Below are 8,937 nucleotides of genomic sequence, written 5' to 3'. Positions count from 1 at the left end.
CAATAGTACTTACTACAGACAAGCAAAGTTGCACTAACTAAACTCTGTAGACTATTTCTTGCCACCGACCAACGGGATGAACCCCGCATAACTGACTAGGCCATGGACTTCGTGTGAAATGTCTACACGCACCATCACCATCTTGTCAACCTTGGAGAACCTAACAGAGTGGTCTTTCCACTCATAAACATGATGATGAAGACAGGCTGCATCAGATTTGTTGGGAAGCTTTACAAGAACCACACCCTTCGTAATCGAAGGCACAGCCAGGAAATTGTTGTGGTCAAGTACAGCCTCGAGAACACGCCTGACAACAATGCTACAGGAAAACACTAGTTCAGGACACGTGGCGACAAGGACACAACAGCTGGATAGTTCAGCAGTAGAACTCATCATCAGGTCTTCCAGTTCACACGGCATGACTTTGAGAACGTCATCTCCACCGTGGACCTAGTTCTAATTCAAACAGAAACCATATTTTATTACTACCTCCGTTCAGAAATATAAGATGATTTTCGATATTATACTCCATATATGACTACATATACGCACATAAATGAGTGAACAAAGACACTAGAACATGTCTTCAAAGGCATGAGAGTAGAGGGATTACATGCAAAATCCATAACACAAGTTACTGAGGCAAATATACCCTCTTAAAAGGTAGCATTGATGTTCATAAAGTACTCCCTCCGTCCCAAAATCCTTGTCTTAGATTTGTCTAGATACAGATGTATCAAGTCACATTTTAGTATTAGATACATCCGTATCCAGACAAATCTAAGAAAAGAAATTTGGGACAGAGGGAGTAGTTGAAAGTAATCTATAAGAAATCAGTGTCAACCTCTCGCATGTTTTGGTCAAAAGAGGAATTTAGAACCGTCATTTGGCACACAAAAATCACATGCAAGATCACCCAGAAAGTTGTACTACTAGTACTGCGTGTTAGATGAAAAAACACGATCAAGATCAAGAAAAAGATCATCAAGAAGAGATATTACCTGGACTTGCTTAATGAGGGATCCCAGAGAGGGGGGCTTGGACATGGCGATGGCTTTGAGCTTGTCTGTGGTAGTCTCGGCGGGGTGCTTGCGCTTCTTCGTACCATGAGCCTCGACGGTTTTGGCCAGAGGCATATACATCACTTCCGCCGGTGCTCCAGCGTCCATCAAGAAACTGTCAAATAGAAATAAAAGAAAAGAAACCATAATCACAAAGCCAAAAGAAGAAAAGAGAGGGAGTTATAGGATCAGTCTCGGGGTTGCAAGACCGGGCCTTGGCCAGAATCAACACCATTGATGCGCTCACCTTTCCTTCTTTGGGAGAGAAGAACAATGGCAGAAGTAGGTCGGGGTTTTCTTGAAGAAATGAGGAACAAGAAGAGGCAGAAGCGAGGGTTGGGTAGAGAGGAAGCTGAGAGAGAAGAGTGAAATGATGGTTGCTTCGTCCGTCCAACTTACTGCTGGAAAGGAGGGGGTTTTGTGATTTGACAGCTCATTGGACATTACTGCGGCACTTCGATCGGGGTATTCTACCATAACTCTACTACGGAGTAATTTAGTGCATGGCTGGTGGACCCCGATGCTGGCTGTCCCACACGTCGGCGAAAGTGAGTAATTTAGTGCATGGCTAGAGGAGGATCCGCACGGTAGAGCATGTCCACTATTTTTCAAAATAAAAAGTGATTACAGCAAGCGTTTCCACTCTTATGACGGAGGAGTGCGAAACACGGCAGCCACTTGGACATACACAGTGCTCCTACTACTAGGCATGTGCAGTGGTTCATACGTCAGTACTACACAATCTTGTTGCTAGTGTAGTAAGATATGACGATAATAAATGATGTTGTGTGCATGTCAACTACTCCTATATGTAACAAATACACGAAGAGGAAACAACTATATTGAGATGAGAATGCAACCAAACACACCCACACACTTTGTGCTACAGTGACTGATCTGCACCATCTGAGTTTGATCCAACAGTCATGTTGTGCCGAGACATGGACATGCCCATGCAGAGGGCGCCTAAACACCACCGAAGTCCCTCTGCTTCTCGAGGTGCATGACGTTGGTGATGCAGGGTGCAACCGCCCGCAGAGCCCGCTCCCGGTCGACGGGAGCTAGCTCGTCAAAGACGGCGTCCAATGGCACGAATGGATTCCGGTGATGGAGCCCTGAAAGGATTCGCCCGGCAACGGCAGCCCGCAACCACTCCTTGTCCAGCTCAGCCCCCACCATCGCGCGGAGACGGCTCAGCTCCTCGGAGATATAGGTGAAGAAGGAGACTAGGTCAGGAAGCCACAACTTGTTGAAGTCGACCGGGTTGTCGAATGGGTTTAGCCCGACGGCCGGCATTGTCGCGCTGGCACGACGGTAGGCATCGCGCAGCCGCAACACGTGCGTGGCAACTTGGTTCACCAAGTGGCTGAGGAGATCCTGGACCTCGTCACGATCGGCCCACTCGCGCTCTAGCCGGCTCCCCTGACGGCCTATCATATCTCCCGCTTTCTGCAGCAACGCTGCCGATGCCTCGAGCATCTTTGTGGTGGACGCCTGGCGCTTTTGAAGCTCCGTGAACTCCCGCACATAATGGAGGAGCATGGCACTCCTCTCCTCCTTGAGCTCACAGAGCTCCACGTCCTTGGCCCCGAGCTCCGCATCCTTGGCATGGAGCTCCTGTGTCAGGAGCCTCACCTCGGACTCTGTGATCTGTTGCGCCGCCATGGCACCAGGTAGAAGCAATGGGGAGAGGAAGCAAAGGGGGCGAAACGGCTGAAAAGCAATGCAATCAACGGGAAGGCGGAGGGAGCGGGGAATCTTTTGGTTTTCAGCACGGTAAAACACCAGTCGACGACTTCTCACATCAGGGAGCGGTGGGTTTTTACAGGCGGATTCATCGTGACTAATTGCTGCCGTGCCTGCTCCCGTCAATCAAAAAAATTAAAAATCCTGCCGCGCCTGCTCCCGTCAATCAAAAAAATAAAAATCCTGCCGCACCCAAACACCAGAGCAATGTCGTGGTGGATATTTATATTTACCTGCCGGCAAGTAGATAAAAAAGGGGTGAAAAAACAAATGTGGCGGCGGCCTAGCTAATCGGTCGAACTAGCCCAACTAGCTAGCCACCATGCTTCACTGATGTACTCGGCGGGAAAGGTGGTCTTTCATGATTTGATGACTCATTTACTTGCTTCAGCGCTACGACCAAGGAGGACCCAGAAAACGCGCGGTAGGGTGTCCCACATCAGGAAGAATATATGCGTGCACCACCCGGGAGGACCCCGAAACCGCGCGGTAGGGTGTGCCACGTCTCGGCACGAAGGAAAAATGTGCGTGTAAAAATATACTGTATCAGACGTAGTACCTATGGTTCGACCTCGGGACCCAGCCAGTCGGTCGAAAACACCCCACTAGCCACACAGCTTCATCATGCAAACGTGGCGCGGAGGATAGATGTGGTTAGCTTCGTCTCGACCAGCCACAACGTCTCTTGTTCTAGGCGATTCTTCTATTTTCCAAGCTTTTTTTTAGTTGTAATAACACCACGGCAAGCTAGCGCCGCTCTTCGTGTGTGCCCGTGCAAAGGTTAGATGACAGAGAGAAGAGAGATTGACATCGCAGACCTGGGACCCACCAGTAAGTGAGACAACGGTCATGCACGTGTTGACGAGGCACTCCCTCTACTCTACTCAACGAAAGTACTATATAAATAAAATCAAGTTATGGGATGAAGCCAACAACCATTCGTTTTTCAGGCTATCGACTTACGCTTTGTAGTCCAGGTTGCCAGTTCGAATCTCGTCTTTCAGATTTGTTAGTTTTAGGTCCAAATTTGATTAATGACAAGTGGGATCCCCATGTGTTGTTCCGATATTTCAGTGTAGGATGGTTTTTTTGAACAAACACTTTGCACGGTTAGACAAGTAACGGCATGAGTTACACGTATTTTGCAAGTTTACGAACAAAAATGACAGCGGCATAAAATATCACATCCACCCCGCAGCTTAGATACTATGGTGATATGAGTTTTTACACCGTTGGAAGTGAGATCCAATGGCTTGGGAGTAGTCTTTGTAATTATGCACAATTTCCAAACTCTCTAAAGGTTTTTTTGCAAATAAAACATTCAGGCCTCGTGTGTGCCACTGCATCTTCGATCCAACGGCTCCCCGGTGCTCATATTAGGTGCTCCCCGTAGCTTAATTACCCGCTACGGTGATATGAGCATCTAGGTCGTATGATCAGTGATCAGATGGCACATGCGTAGTACTTGTACTTTCTGCGCATTTCCCAAACTCTATCAGCCGTATATTGCAAAAACATTCAAACCTCCTATTGTGGGCCGTTAGATCTCAGTGAACTCGTATCACCATAGAATCTACGGTGCGGGAGCACCTCATACTCTCCCGTGCGAGAAAACATAAGGTGCTATCGCAGCTTGGATGCTACAGTGATACGAGCTTGGAGGTCGTTTGATCTGAGATCCAATGGCATCTGAGCAGTCTTTGTGCTTGTAAGCAGTGGCCGAACTCTTTTGGGGCTTTTCTACAAAAACCATTCGAACCACCGAGGAGGTGTTGGGTCACAAATCCAACACCTCCGAAGAGCTTGTATCACCAAAGCATCTAAGGTGTGGTAGCACATGATATTCTTACATACAGGAGAATATGATGTCCTCCTTCATCTTAGATGCTACGGTGATATGAGCTTCGAGGTCGTTGGATATGGGATCAAAGGGCATCTAAGTAGTTTTTGTACAAATTGTGTGCAATTCTCAAACTCATCAAGGTTTCCTGCAGAAATATTAAGACACATCATGTGAGCTGCTATATCTCAGATCTACAAGCTCCAAGCAACTCGTATCGGCATATAGCATCTAAGGTATGGGGGCACATGATATTCTCCCGGGGAGGAAGGGTGGGGGGTGCACAACCAATCGGTGGCTGGGAGGGTGGGGACAAATATAATCTAAACAACCCTAAACAGAGCTCCACAATTTTATCTAAGGTCGAGGGGTTGATCCCCGACTATCATAGCTTCGCCTAAACAGAACATTTGCATGTACTGTAGTAATAGACTTAATATTCATGTTTTAGTTTCATGTTCATTTTAAATATTGAACTGAGGACCATGGATGTCTTACATTTTACTCCCTTCATTCCCAAATATTAGTCTTTTTAGAGGCTTCAAATGGACTGGCACATACGGATGTATATAGACATATTTTAGAGTCTAGATTCACTCATTTTGCTCCGTATGTTGTCACTTGTTCAACTCTCTAAAAGACTAATATTTAGGAATAGAAGGAGTATTTTTGAATTCGTGTCATACATGCATGGTTTGGAAAAATAGATGCACTATACTTATTGGATTGTTGTTGTGTTCGTGCGTGTGTGTCTCTGTGTGTGTGTGTGTGTGGTCATATGCTTGATACATACAAAGTTTTCTCACCTCCATGTTGTTCATCTTTTAAATTTGAATTTGCATTGGAAAACTTACTAGGGATACCATGAAATGTGAAATCCACGTTGAGATCACTATATCACAAACTCACTCTAATTCAACAACTCGTCATAAATCAATTACCACGTTGAGATTAGTATTTGAAAGGAAAATACGGGTATTGTAATACACATAGATTCGTTCGGTAATTTAAAAGGTTCCTTTCGTATTCTCGAATGGTAGGACCCAATGGCGTACCAGCCAGACCTTGGCTCGTGTTGATCCTAAAAAAAGCGGGCTCGTGTCCTTCGGTGGCGTGCGTGGTACGCACATTAGGCAACCCCATTACCCCAACCAGTCGAGCCTCAACGTTTCAAGTCGAAATATCTGGCAGCCAGAATTCCAGCCCTAGGAAATTCCCCTCATGTCCCTGGTCCATAATGACTACCGATGCACAATGGAGGGATGCTTTAGTAACTAGACAACATTACCTACCGTGTCGAGCACGGTTCAATTCCCTCGGTCACCGCTCGTCAAGGTCACCCGTCAACTGCATTCCCTAGTACTACCTACTACTACTACCACCACCACCACCACCACCACCACTACTACTACTACTACTACTACTACTACTACTACTACTACTACTACTACTACTACTACTACTACACCAGGATGAGCACATAATTGAGCCCGTTTGTTCGTGCCTAGTACTTGAGTTAATATATCAGGCAATGCACTGGTACGGAGGGATTATCCTTTTACTCTGTATATATGACTTGTCTGAAGTCTAACTAAGCAAAATGTTTGACTAAATCCTTTCTTAAGAAATACAACAGGACAGATGTACGGCTTGAAAATTTATTGCATGATGCATGTTATGATATTGTTTCGAATCCTGGATCTTAAATTTCTGAAAATCCAAAAGTGAGCATAAATTCTTGAAACTAAGCATGGTCACGTGATATGGCACAAATATTACTTCGTAAGTTTTTTCTTCAATTTGAGACAAGCTGCTTATGAAAAGTTGCACAAATGAAGATCCAAGGTATTTTGGAACAAAGACCTATCACATTAAGGCGAACGCTTTGACTATTGAAACCGTGGGCGTTTACGTGCCGCAATGAGTCCCCGCTTCTCATCGGCAATCGGCACGTGCCGTCCAAGCAAGCGTGTGAGTCGACGGGAGGCGTGTGAGCAGACCGCTGCGCCGGCTGTCAGGGAGGCGTGCGAGCAGACCGCTGTGTAGGCTCACCGGGAGGCGAGCCCTTTGACCAGGCTCCGCCGCCCACCGTCGTCCCAACTGCTCCCACTTTTAATGTCGGCGGCGCCGCAGTTTAAAATCAACCCCACACTACCCGTTACTCCCTCCTTTCTGGTTTATAGGGCTTATCTCAAAATATTAGTTTTTCCATTTTATAAGGCTCAATTTTGTTGTTTCCCATCACATGTTCAGATTCCAAGGTAAATTAAATCATTGCATGCAAGTATTAAGAGAAAATTGACCAATGCATGCAATTTATGCATGCATTGCAGTTAATGCATTGGTAAACATATTTTTTTGAGAAAAACAAGAGCATTAATTGGGTGCTTTTGCAAACTACAAAAAGTATCCCACCACTCACCATCTACCTTGGTTGGTGAGATTTTTGAATTGAGCCTTATAAACCGGAAAGGAGGGAGTATCGCTACAATCCTCTCTCTTCCTCTCTGATTCTCCTATCGTCTACCTCCAACTATCCTGACCTAAACGTACGCCATGCCGCATCACGATGGTCTACCCTTAGTGTTTCCAGTTTCCTGAGGAAGACACCCAGCCGGAGTCTCAAGAACATAAGGCGCTTTGGGACGAGCTTGAACTGGCCTTGCGGGAAGACGTCGCGCCTGTCCCCGCTCCCGTTCCGGCTCTCGTCGCCCCGACTGCGCCAGTGCCCATCCCCGTGGCATTGATGGGCTGGGGGCCGCACATTGTCGCTGAGCTTGATCCCACGGGGTTCCACGAGGTGCCCGCCGACTTTCACGCGCCCGTGCACCTGCCAGCGCATGCGCCTGTGCGTGCATTGACGCGCACGCCCGTGCCGGTGCCCGTGCACCTGCCAGCGCCTGCGCGTGCACTGACGTGCACGCCCGTGCCGGTGCCCGTGCACACAAATGTCTCCGTCACGCCGTTGACATCGCTTGTCCCCGCGCGGGTGCCAGTGCCCCCTTCAGCGGCATGGATGGCCGCCGTCGACCGCTTTCTTGCACCAACGCCAATCGCCTCCTCCCGCCAGTTGACTCGCTCCGAAGTCCAGAGCATTTTAGCCTTCCTTGAAGCTAGGACAACGTCCATGAGTACGCCAACAATGGCGCAAGACGCCGCCGTCGCCATCGGTCAGTGGCCCGACGACACACAGAGCACGGCAGAGGAGCCGCTTCCCACCGCGAGACGCCCCCGCCGCCGCCGCCTAATCTAAATTTGCCATGAAAAATGTTCGGATTGCCATGCTTAAAATCCAAACGTTTATCATTTCCGTTTATTTTATATCGATCGTCGTATAATTTAAAGTCGGAGTCAGACTGAACGAAATGTATGGTTTGATCAATTGAATGTTCTGCTAGAGCCGTATCAAATTAAATATAAAACGTCATCAAGCCACATGTATTCCTTGTCATCCAACGACCTAGACTGTTTCAATGTCGAGTGCTCAACACGTTTAGCGTGCAGTTAATTTCATGCCAAAAATAGTGCTAATCACATGACAACACGCAAATAATATCCTAGTAGTTAATATCCACATGCACTTAATATACATCCAAGTTAACGTGCATTGCACGTACACACTAACTAGTGCTGCTAGTACGTGAAACTCGTGCCGTGACTTGTGAACGCGTCCAGATATGGTCAACGGCAACATCGCCCGCGAGTTCTTCCTGTTTGCTCGTGCATCTAAACGTAGAAGGGGAGGAGAGAGAGAGCACACATGGAACCCACCAGTAAGTGAAGACGTGTAGATATATTTTGTGCGTGGGAGGAAGCAAGGTCAACCGATCACATAGGGTCGCCGTGCGATCGAAAGAGTGAGACGGGTTGGAGAGAGTGACCTAGATAGACGATGTGCGTGAGAGAGTATACAATGTGAATAGGTCGAATTGGGCTCAAACATGGTGATATATCATTTTTGTCCGAGAAAGAGCGAGGTCAATCGAGACATTCGGAGAGAGAGAGAGAGAGAGAGAGAGAGAGAGAGAGAGATTGAGTGAGCGTGGCCCACCATGAGGTCGAAAGAGTGGTGGCGGCTTGGATGGATTGACCTAGATAGACAATCTGCATGAGAGAGTATAGAGTGTGTCGATCGAGGCCCGAACAGGGAGATATATCATTTGTGTGTGAAAGAAAATGAGGTTAAACGAGACTCAGATAAAGAGAGCAAGATTGAGCGAGTGTGGCCCGCCGTGCGGAAGAAAGAGTGAGACAGTCTCGAGGGAGTGACCTAGATATACAACGTGCGTG

Source organism: Triticum dicoccoides, chromosome 6A (assembly GCF_002162155.2).
Source record: "Triticum dicoccoides isolate Atlit2015 ecotype Zavitan chromosome 6A, WEW_v2.0, whole genome shotgun sequence".
In the NCBI taxonomy this organism is placed as follows: Eukaryota; Viridiplantae; Streptophyta; class Magnoliopsida; order Poales; family Poaceae; genus Triticum; species Triticum dicoccoides.
The sequence above is the reverse complement of the archived record's forward strand: the minus strand, read 5'-3'. Positions refer to the sequence as shown.